Source organism: Mugil cephalus, chromosome 3, assembly GCF_022458985.1.
Source record: "Mugil cephalus isolate CIBA_MC_2020 chromosome 3, CIBA_Mcephalus_1.1, whole genome shotgun sequence".
NCBI lineage: Eukaryota > Metazoa > Chordata > Actinopteri > Mugiliformes > Mugilidae > Mugil > Mugil cephalus.
In genome coordinates, this window is record NC_061772.1 from 7,428,102 (window position 1) to 7,443,348 (window position 15,247).

The following is a 15,247-nucleotide window of genomic DNA, read 5'->3' on the forward strand; positions in this document are numbered from 1 at the left end:
TAGCAAACTTAAAGAGGGTGATTTTCCTTCATGTCTAGGAGAGCCCCCCAAACAACGCGACGAGATGAGAGATGACAGGTGGAAGCGACACAGAAGGCAAATACAGATCTAGGATTATCGCCAGAGGTCAAATCCAAATCCTGCCTCACACACACTGCTTCTGGATGCCGTCTTCTGTCTACAGTGCATATCTCGGATAAGAGAACCGCAGTGTCTTCTGTTAATTCACAGAAAACAATGCATCCATCCAGATGTTGCACGTATAAAAAAAAAGCAAGGGCTTTTACTCATCCACACACAGAGTTTGAAATATAATACATTACACACCAAGAGCTGATTATTAGATGGAAGAAAGAGTTTTCATATTCAAATCAATGACAATAATGACAATAATGCCAAATCCACATAGATGGCAATTGACATAATGATGCAGAGTCTTTATAGTGATGATAATGGCCAAGTGTAGCCCATCCACAATGAATAAAATGACAGCTTTTGAGTTTTCTTAGTGGCTATTCAGTGTCTGACAGTGACATGGATCCAGTTACTACACACATTCACGCACTAACAACCGCTCACTCAGTAGGCTGCTATTCAGACAAGTGGGAGAAGTGAATACAGACACGGGTGGGGATCATGGGGAATTTTACATGCATGGAAATCAGCTGCACATATCACACTATGCCAAAACAACGCCCTGCTGTTGCAGAGACAGCATGAAACAAACCCAACAAGCTCATCCCAGGCCCCGCGTGATCAAACCCCGAGAGCCATGAGCCGGAGCAACCGGAGTAGAACTGTGGATCCTTAACCCGTGTCAGCTAAACTTTGTCTCGGTGAATGGCAGGTGACCCCACCCAGGTTTGCCGTGTGTGGTGAGTCAGGGGTCACAAGCACTGCTTGCCCATCAAATAGTTTGGCCTCTGTACTCAGCAGAGGTGAGACCCCCCACAGCCGTAAGTGTTCCCGAAGCCAATAAAACCAAGTGATTAGTGGAGCTGTTCCTTTTTTTAGGTGTTAGCTTGTTAAGGGGGCTCATAGCAAAGGTGTTTACTTTTGCATGACAGGCTACAGGAGTGTTGGGCTGCACTAGACCGATCTGCCAGAGCGGCCCTCACCGGTGGTGCTACTGCACGTACGCGCAAACGCACGCGACGCTGAATCTGACGCTACAACTTTGAACTTGGACCGAGTGCCATCACGCAGGCAGTCAGAGGCCTCGCATTATCACGTACTGGGACAAATGACACCTGAATCTCTTTTTATCTGCTCACGCTGCACACACGACCTGCAGTGCTGCCAAGATCCCCTTTGTGTTCTGAATTTCAGCACGCCATAACAGTCAGCTGACCTCATTCCTGAGGAAGGAATACTACCCTCCACTAAATTCAGGCACTTTTTATTTTGCTGTGTATGCATCCCAGAATGCTTGGTACCATAGAGAATGAATGATGGCAGCAAAGGGCCTCACTTTACCGTGTTAACATACACACAGGCGATCAACTTAGGGAAAGCGCAATACCGTTTCCAATTCCGTCAGTTTAGTGGCTGCTGAATAATTTCTATTGTTATGTAGCTCCACAACGCTGTGGTGTATCAGTTGAATTTAATCCACTTAAACAAGTTGTTTTACTGCTTATAAGGGCAAAGAGATATCAACATGAAAAACTGCCTTTGAATTCCAAAAGGTCACGCCTCCCCTGTGGTCAAATGACCGACAGTGACGTGATATTCCCCTTCATAGCTCAGAGGATAAACTGCGTGCACTGAATCACAGACACACATTAATTCACTTCACGGCAGCTTGTAAATTAACCTTAACTTGATTTACAATGAAATTTGCAACGATTTTATGAATAATTTCGCTGTTTTCTCAAGCCTGTTTTGGCAAAATAGAACCCTTTTAAAGGCTTCCTGCCACTGCCAGCCACTAATACACAGCTGATTCCTGTGCCATGTGAATGTTTTTCTCAAATATGTCTTAGTCTGAAATAATTCATCCGAATGTAACGCATTGTTTGCATATCTTGTTTTTTTTATGCAGTGTCAGAAGAGTGCAGTGAACCAGCATTCTCTAAACCTTGAGTCTCTGTTTGCAGTGTGTAATCTTTAGATTTTCATGTATTTTATAGATGAATTATACTGAATTTTATGGGTTGTATTTATCGATTAAAAATGATTATTTTTTCTGTAATGACTTTAATAATAATAATAAAAAAAGGCCTGTGAGGAAATACAGGCAAAATGACATAATTGTAAACTAATCCATTATGTCCTGAATTCCCCAGTGAACTTGATATTTCCCCCTAACTCCACCCAAACGAGGCAGATATTCATGGCAGCTTTAGAACTACCATTCTGAGTGTCTTAGTGCACGTATATTTATTACAAGCTGTATGTTTAGTGCATGACTGAATCCACTGTATTTCTCTTTAAGCCACAACACCACCGCCTGAACCATATACTAATAAACTGGTATTATGGGCTGTATCGGTGGTGCTGGAGCATTTTGCTCATTCACATGAGATATAAAGCATGTAACAAGAACGATAACCTGCGCTTTGTCTGTTTTTTGATCTTATGTTCCTGAATATGTGCAAATACATTTCCTGAGGAAGAAAGGGGGCGAGAAAAGGGAAAGTGTACTCTGTTTAGAATTGTAAATGCATTGCATAGGCCCTGCTGTCCAATTACATATATCTTTCATGTATGAAATCATGCATGTCTTTTTCTCGAAAAGGGGAGGGCTGGCACAAAGGGAGCAACCCCGACTGCAGCGGAACACTGTGCAGCCCACATGAAAAATAAGGTCTAGTGTCGGAGCCCTGGAGCCCTGGGCAAGGAGCACAGCTCCATCAGCACACGGGCCAGGGAGGGGAGCTGCTTTCCCCCAGACTGGAGCCCTTTCCACTCTTGACTCCTGCTGTATTATCGTTGCCCTATTTGTGAAGCGGCTGACCCTGTGGGTCCTCAATCAGACTTTACAGAAAATACATTTCAGATCACGTCCTTAATTAGCTCCACAGTGATAAATATTGTTTCATGTACTTTCAAGTGTTTTATTTTCACCCACACTAAAAATAATCTCCAAAGATGCAGCAGGAATAAAAAAAATAAATAAAAAAAACGCTGCTATTTATTTATTTTCACTTCATTCCTCATCTCCAGAGCAATGACTTGCTGCTGGGTACTAAATTTCAGTGACACAAATTTTGTCTAATTGCATAAAACTTTTCAAACAAATCCTTTTAAATCCGTCAGTGTGCCCTCCTCATTTCACCGTCACTTGTTTGTAACGGAACATTCACTTGATTGCATAAACACATTCATTTGTAATTGGGCTTATTTTTAGGATATAAAATAATCAATGTTTTTGTAGCCGACACACTAAAATGTGCAGTTTTACCATCAGTATGAAGGGAAGGATATGCTTTGCCACAAACAGTGGGTGTAAAGCCTAATCTCTGTGGCTTTATTTCAGATGCTATTTGATTCCGAGTCATTGCCTGAGAAAAACTAAAATCACACACATCCCCTTATCAAGCAGAATAATTTAATATAGTCCGGATAACCTGGGATCAGGTCTTAATCACTGACTGAAAATGTGTTGTCAGTCTCCTGCAAAACAACTGGGGGAATGAACCATAATAAAACTAGGAGTGCCGCTGATCTCAAAGTCACTCCGAATGGAAATGCTCATTTCACAACCATGTGAAGCCCAAACACGCACGCATGCATCAGAAAACGCGCCATTGTTGAACATTTCTGATACAAGATCCAAACACGCACTGTATATCTATTCCTGCTCACACCCAGACGCGCACGCAAGCAGCAAGACATAACATACACCCACAAGTAAACACACACATAAATAGCGGTGACATTTTATCAGCACGAAAATCACTTTTGTCCCTTTAAACTTAGAAACACCCACGCCTCGGAACATTCACACATCCCATTACTGACAGGAATATTGAAAACCCTAATAGAAAGCGGAGTGTATACTTGAGTCAAACCTTATTTCCTGTCCATGTGTCCATAAAGGTAAAATATGTGAATGTACAACATTTACATATCTCGGTTTGCACCTTTATGTGTCTGCATGTGTGACACATATAGCAGCTAATGAGAGCGTGTATGCGTATATGGAGTGTCGCCCTCCTGGTTGCTCCCATCATCCTCTAGCTGGTCACATGCCAAATGTGCCAAATGGGGAAAAAGTGAAGAGGGCGAGCACCCATCAGCAACCCCAACATATTCAGAGCCTCTAATCCGAGAGGAACAAACAGGTGAGCAGAGCATGAAAGCGGGGCATTTATCAGCCAGACCTTCCTTTACACCAAATCTGAAGGCGAGCGAACCACGTGGGGGGACACAGACTGGGGACAAGTTAGCTTCAAAGCCATGGAGAAGTAAAAGGGCTTAAGGCTTGGACAGCAGGAGCAAGGGGGACTTCACAGCCTTACCTGATGGGGGTTTTTGGTCTGCGTTTCCAACACACGGAAGCCTCTCTGACTGTGTTTTCTTTTTAAGTGTCTGTTTGAAGTCAGCAGGCAGAAAGGTCACGCCCTCTCGGTCGCAGCAGGCTCGTCGAAGCAACGGCGGATGGCCAGCGGCTATTGCTAATGTTTAGATTTTCACTCTTTGTGTACGCAAAAATAATAAAGGGGAATGTAAAGCTATCGATCCGGCGCCTGGGCACCTGAAGAAGTTTTGGTGACGTACTCCTAGAATTCCAGGTATTTCCAGGGTTTTCCAAAGCTATGTGTTTTTGGGATTTAGGGACTCCCGGGTCACAAGAAGAACACGTCAGGGTGACACCGTCATCTGGAACGAGAAACAAAGAAAGAAAGAAAAAGCAGTTAGAAACGAGCTTTGGACAGGAGACGCCGGCAAAGGGAGAGTTCCATCGCAGCCCTCTAAGAGCACCCACAATCTCTGTACCACATCCCGGAAATATGAGCACATAATAAATGTCTGTCAGGAGAGGCAAGCCAGAGCAGTATGACTTCCATCAAGACTTCAAAATTAATCAGCTGTTTTTAGAGTCAACCAAATTAATCCGTAATTATTTGTATGCTACTACTGCAGGACAGCCTCTTCTGATTTGAAGATTACATTTAACGGCAAATGAACTGCTGTGAGTAATTTCTCTTCTCATACCACTGCAGACTTTTAAAATGAAAAATGAAAAAGATTTCCGGAGAAACTTAATTTCCCTGTAACCGGAACAAGACATATTCCTGTAATAGCATATATAATTGCCTGTTCTGCAGAGGATCTCCAGCATACGACAACAAAGTCTCATAGACAATACATATTTATTCAACTGTCAATTCCAGCTGTGGGGGGGAAAAAAAGAACATGTAAAAAAAGACTTTGAATTCCACATGGGCCTGGTTTGTGAGACTGGGTAAATATGCTTGTCATGTGTTCCAATAGTTCCACAGCGACAGAGATTTAGTTTGGGAATACAGGCAGGAGAGGCAGCCAGCTTGTGATAACTGAATGGCTCTTTTGAAGCCACTTCCATTTGGAAACATTGCGCGATTATTTTTACCTCTGTGGTTAGACTTGAGTTAAAGCCTGTGTTTAATTGTTCCCAAGAGTTCTTAGCGTGGTGCTGATAAGGAGCTTGGGGAGCAACATTTAAAACTGCAACAAAAATAACTAGACTCTTGCTCATTGGCCACAGGTCTGATACAGTCACAACAGAGGAGCCACAAAGCACAGAGAAACGTACAAAGAGAAGAGGAAGAGAAACAGGAAGCTGCAGAGGTCGCATGTGCTGAAATGTTTTATCAGTTTCTCCTGGTCTTGATTTTAATATGTGCTCGACTTTTTGGAATCCGGTAACTTCCATCGGAAATATCGGTTTGAACAACGACCCTTTTACGCTATTTTAAATAAAGAGTATGCGCCACAGTACGTGCTAATCAATAACTGAGTTATTTTAATAACGGGGTTTAGTCAGCAGTTACAGCAGACGGAAATCAGCGCTGTTAATTTGTCGTCTCTCTCTTCCACTTTGTCCAAAGCCACGACTTCCCGCTTTGTCGGGGCGACCTGTGGGAGTGTGTGTGTCGGATCAATAGCCCACCCACAGCAGAGCCGCGGGCCATCCCTGACCTGGGCTATTGATTAGGCCTGGCTCAGCTGCCAATAGCAATGTGCTGGATGTGACACCGGGCTAAGACGGGAGCTGAGGAAGGGGGATTCTGAATTGCCGGTGGCAGCCCCACAGCACACCGCAGATAAAAGTCAATTCCACTTAACCAAATCACTGACAACTAAATAGTTAGGGCACAGAAGAATGTGCAGAGTCTGTGATGGCAGCAGGTGGATGGCTTTGGGGATTTCCTCGCCCCTGACCTGTGTCATAGGGCAAAAAAAAAGGCCACGGTGGAAACACTGTAACACACATGCATGTCTTTTAATGTGGTCACTCCTCACTCCGCAAGCTACACCTTGTGTCACTGACACATTCTATCAGGAGCTACATCCAGACCGAACATTCACCTGTGAATAAATAGGTCTTTAGTAGGGACTGATGTTTACAGTATATGTAAATGAATCTGAACGCAATCACTGAAAAGCATAATTTTATATATATCAAAACAAACATTATCTTCAGTGCACGACACAACGCCTCCCTAAGAGTTGTGTTCATAAAGCAGCTATTAACTGTTAGGTATACAGTAGTGTTTCCTGCGCCTGCATACACACATGTACTGCAGTCGTACAGAAATTGTCCGACTCCTTTCGATCCATCTTGCTCTCAGTCATTACCGGCCCACATTAGAGTAGTTTACATGTCACTTTACTGGTCCTTTGCCTTGTGAATGTAATTCTGTGGCTACTGCCTCTGTGTGCATTCAGCACCTATCTATGGCTCCATATCTCTCCCAGTAATTGCTGAGTGACAGAAAGGCAATACTGGCCACTTCATTATAGGACAGCCAGACTGACTGGACACTGGCCTCTTGGCTGCAGGTCACTCCGGCCAGACTGACCTTATCTGCCCAGGTCGTCAGGGGTCAGTCACCCAGAATCTATGAGGACTTTACTACAGTTGCCGGGGGTGCCATACAGCAGGGTCGCCTGACCCAGGCGGGCCGCTTATATCAGGTATTGATTGCAGTTTGTCCACTTCAGCTGAAGTTGGACTAATCTCCCAACACCAGCATCTCAGGGGAAAAGGCTTCAGTGTAAAGTTAAGTACAGGAAGTAACAAGAGTGATGGTGCCACCAGTGGATACTAGCGACCACAAGAGGAACGCAACAAGAGCTGAGGGGATTTGGGATAAGTATAAGATGTAGGATCAGGGTCGGAACTGAAAAAGTGTATTTGGGGGGATGATGAAGTTTTGTGCGCGACAATTTCATTGGCTATTAAAATAAAAGACGTTTTAGAAACACGTATTGAGCAACTGCAGCAGTGAACTTTGAGTTGTTTTGAGTCTTTTGCTTCTTGCTGCGTTCTAAATAAACAGCCGCAGACAGGACACAAAAACAGCTCATATTAATGAATTCAACATTATTCTATTATTGTACATATATATCCGATAACATTATCTATTATTTGTGTTGCTTTAAACTGTTGTTTGTTCCCCGGGTGGTTAAGTTCAACAAAAAAAAAAGCCACTGATCAGTCTTTGTTCAAGTCGTTACTACTTTCCCAAGAAAACAAATTAATCCAGCTGCAAAAGTAAGCGTCAAGTCTTTCACTCAGCCGTCTTTAGCTGCTACATATGGATGTATGAGCTTGTTAGTCTGCACCTATATGTGTATTTGTGTGTGTGTCTGTGGCGGTTTTTGTCTGTGCGGGACCCTTTATGTACATACTAAAGCATCCCTGATGCTCGTTAGATGTCGTCTCTCGGCAGTAGCTTGGCACCGTTCATATTAAATCACAATAATGGCAGATGAGCTCTTGCGCTAGAGAGACAAGCATCTATTTGAAACTGCATTTTATTACACTTTGTTCCGTTTAATCAAAAAAAACTATGTGAGAAGATAACCCGGTTTTAAAAAACACAGATAAACAGCAACGATTGCATCTTTAAATAATAAATGATCCTCTGCCTCTTACAGACGAGAATATAACGGAAAATAATTGAAGACAACAATGTCCTATAAGAGCACCAGTCAAGCAGTGCTGATTCAGAATCCCTCATAACTTCAAACATTCAGTCATAAAGTATAGATAATCCGTAAAAGAAAGGCATGCGTCTGTTTACAATTTCCTTCTAATTAAGGCTGCAGGATAGGGTGTACCTTTGTTAAAGTTGATGTGTGTTTGTTAGACTTCCCGAAAAACCGTACCACTGGCAAATTAGGGGCGGAATACAAAACGAAACAAACAATGACACTCTAATATGTTCTGCCGTCAAGGAATAAATATTTCACAATCTGTCTACATTTGACACACTTTTCACTTGAAAACAAAGGAATCCTAAACAACAAAATTGAACAAACTTGGTCTTGAGACAATAACCTTTTTGACCTGCATTGATTCAGAAAATATAACTGAGACTTTCACTTCATGACTTATAAGTCCTCAATTTGTTTGGAATTCTTTTTTATCTTTTTTTTTCTTTCTTTTTTTAAGTCAGCAAGAAATTTTACCTGGTAGTTAGGGAAAGGAGACAAAAAAACAAAACAAAACAAAACAAAAAAAAACAAAAATCCAGAGAAAGTCAAATCAGGACGGTGAGGCGCGTTTAACAGTGTTTGCTAAAACGATGAATTGCACCAAACCTAACGGTGTGCTACTTAATAACCGGTGCTTTCCAGCGCTGATTAGACTCTACATGAAGCCTGAGTGAATGACGGCTCTTAAAACCATGATCATATCCCTGAGATGATACACAACAGCATTTCACGGTATAAGGCCAATGGTGAGGGTTGAACTAAAGAGTATGGAAAATCAGGTAAGCACCGTGCTGATGAAGGTGATGTTTTCCTATTTTCCCTCTGTGTACCGGGCCAGCAGTGTGCTGTGTGTCTAAGAGGGATAAGGTAGTGCTTGATGATTAATCACTGGACACAATAAAGCTTCTCACCATGAGCGCACAGTCCAGCTGATTCTATGGTATGATTGGGGCCGATTAGAAAAGAGAAATAATCATTCCTTACAGTGCATTCATAGTACACTCTAATGACATCTTCTGATTGGGCCTTGTGGCGAAGATAATAAGGGCCGTCTTCAGAATGCTCTCTAAGATTATTTCTTTAACTTCATGAAATGGGGCCACGAGCCTGGATGCTGCAGATTTGAGGATTAAGATAAGATGACCTTTCACATTATGTTGCCATGTATAAAAGATGAAGTTTACAGTCCCTCATTACATTAGACCTTATCAATGGTTAGAGCCTCTGTGAAGTCTCTTTGAACATCACAATGGTGTTTTTAGGCTGGTATACAACGGGCCTCTACCCCCTGGTGTGGGATTACTGTGTTTGTGTGTGTCTGTGCGCTTGCTGAAAAGGGTGCGGTGTGCGCGCGCACGCTAGCTTTTTCAGACTATAGTCTACTAATCGGGCATAAAAAAACTTTATTATATCTCTTTTTCATGGTCATGTGAGACAAAATTAACAAAAAAAAAACACCACAGTTGTCCAATTATTTAAAACATGACTTCTATATATGGCTATGACTTTTTAGTTTCCATCAACAGAGGCTCTCCCACTGTACGTCCACGCTAACCTTTCAAGACGTTGCGCCGGCTCAACCTGAGATATTCGAGGGAGGAGCATTTTTATTTCCACAGTTCTCCCGATATTTTACTGTCATAAAACCGGTACTGAAATGTTAACATCTAAGTGGTCTATGAAACTCGAAAAACAGGAAACAGAGGCGAAAGGGTCATTTGTTTTAAATGCAAATCAGCGTGGTAAATCTAGAAAAGTAACCCACCCGTCAGTTACAAACGCTGACACATTTCAGTCTCAAAACGTGTAAAAACTATATTTGAAACAAGTCAAATGATCTCACCCTAGATGGCAGGTTTGTTTTCTCTTGTTGTTGTGAGGCAGCGAACACTAAACACTTGAGCTAAATAAATGAAATTCCCCTAAATTGTGCATGCTAATGAGTGCTCTGACAGTGAGTGACACGTCGTTGGGCAGCACCACACCATGAGCTGGGCTGGGATGAAGAGCTATAGGCTTTAATAGGCATCAGAGTACTGGCCAACATCTCCAGGGCTCTTTGATGTGGGAGGCATTGCTTACCCCTATAACTTACAGCCCGGCTCTGCAGGGACTTATTTTTATAACCTCCATTATTTTCTATCATAAATATTCAAATCCAGATCCTAAATCCCAAGCTTAGTGAGGAGAATAGCCAAAAACAACATGCAGCTCTTCAGCTTCCCCCAGCTCTCGCTCTTCTATAGAAAATCATTATGAAGATTAATACAGAAATCAAACAGAATGCTGAGACGAGACTGTAGGATCCAGCAAAAATAATACACTCATATGAAAGGCTCAGGATGGAATTCTTGGTCAAGAATCTCCGGCTTTTTTGTTCTTTATTTGTTTGAGCATTTTGACACATTCTGCATTTCCTCCTTTTGGCTGTGAATTAATATTTGCAGCTTGAATATTAATCCTGATTCAGTAGTGGATTAGTTTGCTATTGTCCCCTCCGTGCTGAGCCGTAAATAAAGGCACTGACATGGAGAGGAAATCTATACCTCTCTGCCCCGCGAACAAAGACCTCTGCACCCGGAGATAACACATGTTCCTGCAACGCAGACCCCCTACTACCCACACGCTGGATCCTCCATCTCCCTCTCACTTCTCTGTCTCTCTCAACCCTCAGTTCCACACTTCCCCTTCTCCTCACCGCTCTCTTCCTTCCTCTCTCATGCTCTCTCTCTCTCTATCTCAGAAAAACTTTGCCATGGTAGATTTGCAAGGCAATTGTGCCCTTAAACAGTGCCTCTTCCTCAGCTTATACCATGCATTTTCCAGAGTTTATCAAAGAATACAATGGGGTTATGCTTTCACCATTATTCTTCAGGCAAGAACAGTAATTTAAATGCACCAGTACTACTGAGGCAGGGCGCAGCCCTGCTGTCTCACTATGGAACAGAGAGAGATGAAAATGCGTTACAAAAAAAACGCACTGCATTACTTTGTTGACCTTTCCTGTTCTCATAGTTTACAAACAGCTGTGAAGCTCCTTCCTCTGGGCTCTTTGTACATCAGAGACTAGGACTGATGGAGGCACGCCATGCTTAAATGAAGGGCTTTTTCTAACTTGCCTCAGTTGTGGCTCACAAACACAACCTAACAAACACACATTTACTTTATTTCTGCCGCCAAAGCAGTTGCCAAAGTGAGGGAGGAAATACATACTGAAACAGATACGGCGTCCTTTCATGTAAGTATATATTTTAACACACAGTCTGCTCGACGGCACAAGAAAAAATCTAAACATATGCACACGTCAAAACACCCGCCCACGCGCGGAGACAAGTTTAATTTTCCCACCCATTGTAATAGCATCAGCCAGTATTTTTTAAACATTATTCTGTTTTCATAGTAATTGAAGCTAAACTTGTGGAGCTATTTTGATGTAACTAAATGTGTTCGCCGCGGTTCATCTCAGGGTCCGGTCCAAAACGACCCGCTGGCCGCTGTCCTCGCTGACACCAATCAGCACGCAACTGCAACCTCATATAGGGGTATCTGCATGTGTAGACAGGTGCACACTCATGCACACATATGTTTTATCACGGTATTGTGAAAGCAAACAGGAACGCTGAGCACTGTGTTTTGAATGGAGCTTCCATGTGTGCCCTGAGGCTGCGTGCCAGGTGAATGTTAACAGTAAACTGAGAGGAGGAGGACGAGGAGGAGGAGGAGGAGGAAGATGCAGGTGACAGAAGATGACAAGAAGAAGAAGTTAGTGAGGGAAATAAAATAAAATAAAATAAAATAGGAGGGGAAGAAAAAAAGAGAAAGGAAGGCGATAGTGAAAGGAAAGATGAATACTGCACATAGTCAAGTAGCCATATAAAAAGAGGGCGGCAGACAGCGGGACACGGATGGGACCGGTTTACAGGCCTGGTCAGACTGACGAGAACGGGCAGCCATAGTGATGCCATTATGTTGTTAATCAATCCACTGGTGTCTGCGTGTCTGGGTGGGCAGATACTCCCAGTCTGGAAGGGGTTAATGGGAAATCAATGAGAGGGATGTGCTTATGAGCAGGACACGAGGAAAGAGGGACAAGAGGGGGGGGCGGGCGGGGAGATAGGAACATTGTTTCCTGTGATAGCAGCACTCTTCCCAGATGTTATCTGTCATTCAAAGGCACACTCTGTTGACCAGATGTTTAGGCTCAACGTGGTGGAGTGGGTATACCTCCTAGTGGGGGATCAATATAGGTCAAGTGCATGGTAATATTTATCACTACACTGCGCACGAAAGACACTGATGTCTTTACGACACATCAACTTGTGACGAGCACGTAACACTCACGCCGCATATTATTATGCACATTCATTTCGATACAGTGTGGCGGCGTTTTCTCATCAGTGTGTAGCTGATGTAGAGTCCGGCCTGCATCGACAATATCCCCACCCCACGTCCATTACAGGAAACAAAGGGAAGTGCTGATTTGGAAGGAAAGGTAAAGTAAATATAGCAAAAATGAGCCAGGATAGTTTTCTGAAGGCCTGGGGGCATTTGGGGAGGTGGGCGAGGGGGGGGGGCTGGAGAGGGGGAACCAAGAGCAGGTCCCAGTGCAGTAAGGCCCTTTGTAGTCTGAGCAGTCTGAACTAGCCAGAGGCTTACTGCTCTAACCCCTACCACTCACAGAGACTGTTTGGGGAAATTACACCACAGAGTAATAATTAATCAAGTAAACGCTGAGCTGCTTTGATTAGGATTACATTAACATATGATCAATAATGTATTAATCAAATACAAATAAACACCCCTGTATAATGCCATAGTTAAGTAAGTATATTTTCCCATGGAACAAAATAAATAAATTAATAAAAGAAGTTTGTCTTCTCTAAGCAGTGAAGGGAAACCACAGCAGGCTGTAGTGGAAGCAGCACCTCTCGGCACTCGACTGTCTCTGTTCATCAGCTTTCCTTTTCATCACCACATCACCTACTTCAAGTGCTTTTACCAAGAGGCAAAAAATAAATAAATAAATGGAAAAAATTATGAATTCATTTATTTATTCTTAACAATGGCAGAATGCACCATGCAGAATAAATAAACACTGATGAAGCACTAAAAACACAATACAAGTAATTTGTGCAAAGCTACTGCAGGTTTGATTCCAAAAGTAGCTAAGTGGATTGAGGAAAAGAGTTAGTCACTTTTATCATTTGCAGAGGAGTGGAATCAGCTCCGCTTTTGTATTTTCACTTAAATGCATGTTCTGTTTTTCTCAGATAAGTTGTGTTGTTTAAAAGCATCCCTTCTCGCCTAACGCTTTGTTCATTGGGGGAACTTCATGCCCAGGGATTTTCTAAACACAATTCATCAAAGTGGAACGGCAGTCTTTTTTTTTTTTCTGCGTTCCTAATCCTTTTTGCTGCAGATGAGAGATTTGCTGTTCAGACTCATTAAGATTAAAGCGTTTTGCCAGAGTTATTTAAGAATGCAAAGTTCCATGTGAGACCTCTCAGAGTTCAGAACAGAAGAAAATCCTATTGACACGCTCGGTGCACTGGGGGCTGATCTTAGCCTATATTTCTATATTTGGTGTCAGTGATTGAGTGATAGCATGTGAAATGGTTTTCCCTGCTGCATTACGGTTTAGAGTTACAATCACTTTTCCATTTGTAGCATCAGAAGATAATGGGTTTGGTTGCACTTTTGCTTTCACTTATGAAATAATTTAGTTATCTGTAAACATCAAAAAAAAAAAAAATGAAATCTACTTCCAACGTTGAACAAAATATTTAGTTTGTTTAGTTTAATGACTAAGAATAAAAAAAGGCTGCCTTTTGTCAGGGGAACGGTTCATTATCATAGGCTGTGAATGTGCAGTTAACTAGGTAGCGTTGCGCTTTCGAGTATGATTTTGGCAGCAGATGCAGGCTGGGTTCAGGGCATCAGTCATCTGGTTAGACAGACAGACAACGGTTAGCGTTCAGCTGGAGGACATGGCGGCCTTTTAGCTCAAAAAGAAATGATCACTGGATCGGAGCGAGTGTTAGTCTTCTGCCTAAGGATTTTTAATATTAGCTTTTTTGGCTGGAGCCTCGGTAGTCTTTTGGCCGCGCTCTAAAGCTCCTTTCCCAAACTTTCCAACTCCAAGTGTCGCAATCTGGTTCCATTTTACAGCTGGCCTTGAGATTGTAACAGAGCTCCTTTCTCTCCCTCCTCAACCGCATATTTAATCCCTGTGCTTATGTCAAACTTAATTACAGGACCTTGTACGAAAAAATAACAAGTGAGCCTTGTAGGGGCGAGAGAGAGAAAAGAAGAGTATTAAGAGAGGGAGGAAAAAAAGAGACATAGGCAGAATGCTAAGAGGTGTGAGGAGGAGGGGGGGGGGGGCAGCAGAGAGATTTAATTTGCAGACTCAGTCTGTTAAATGACCAAACAAAAAGCTGTGATCGGTTGCAAACACCAAAAATATGTCCTGTATTACAGCACGCAGTCTTGGATCAGCCGCACCAAATGGCTCACTTAAATTCCACAACACGGATAGGCAGTCAAGATCAGAAAGTGACCCAAGAGGCACTACGTCCACATCTTTTAACTTACAAGCCTGCAAATTCTCCTGAAATCCCCCAAACCAAAAAGAAATAATCATTAGACTATGAGAGTCCCCGAGTTTGTGTGTGGATGTGTGTGTTTGTGCACATAAAACTATTTACTCTGTAGAAGTTGAACAGCCGGGGAGAAAGATGTTTAGTCTGTCAGTTTAAAACTATTACCTCAAACTCTGAAAATATGAGCGGAGCCTGTCGTGCATCGACACGGGGAGACAGCGCTGTGAAGAACAAACCTTTGAAAAGTCTAAATCAATTTTTGGGGGAGTAACATAACAAACGCTTCGCTGCAGTGAAGAAAAGGGGATCTCTCTCTTTTTTTAACAGTTTGAAAAGCACATATTCATACAATCTTCATAAGGCAAAACAGCATAAATGCAGTATACATGAAGTCTTTTGAAAGGGGAGACGACGGGAAGGGAGAACGCTGGGATGCTCCTTCGGAGGAGCAGACAAAACAAACAGGAAGACCATCACCGCCGTACGCAGCC

At 42.7% G+C, this 15,247-nt stretch overlaps 1 protein-coding gene across 3 annotated transcripts in view; it reads right to left on the reverse strand.

Moving 5' to 3' along the window:
* The window catches only part of zfhx3b (zinc finger homeobox 3b), a 316,707-nt gene that overhangs the window by 136,568 nt on the left and 164,892 nt on the right, over positions 1–15,247 (reverse strand). For all 3 annotated transcript variants that reach the window (XM_047580259.1, XM_047580258.1, XM_047580260.1), the window contains one exon: positions 4,467–4,827. The gene's annotated coding sequence lies outside the window, so the exon portion shown is untranslated. The remainder of the gene's footprint in view (positions 1–4,466; positions 4,828–15,247) is intronic.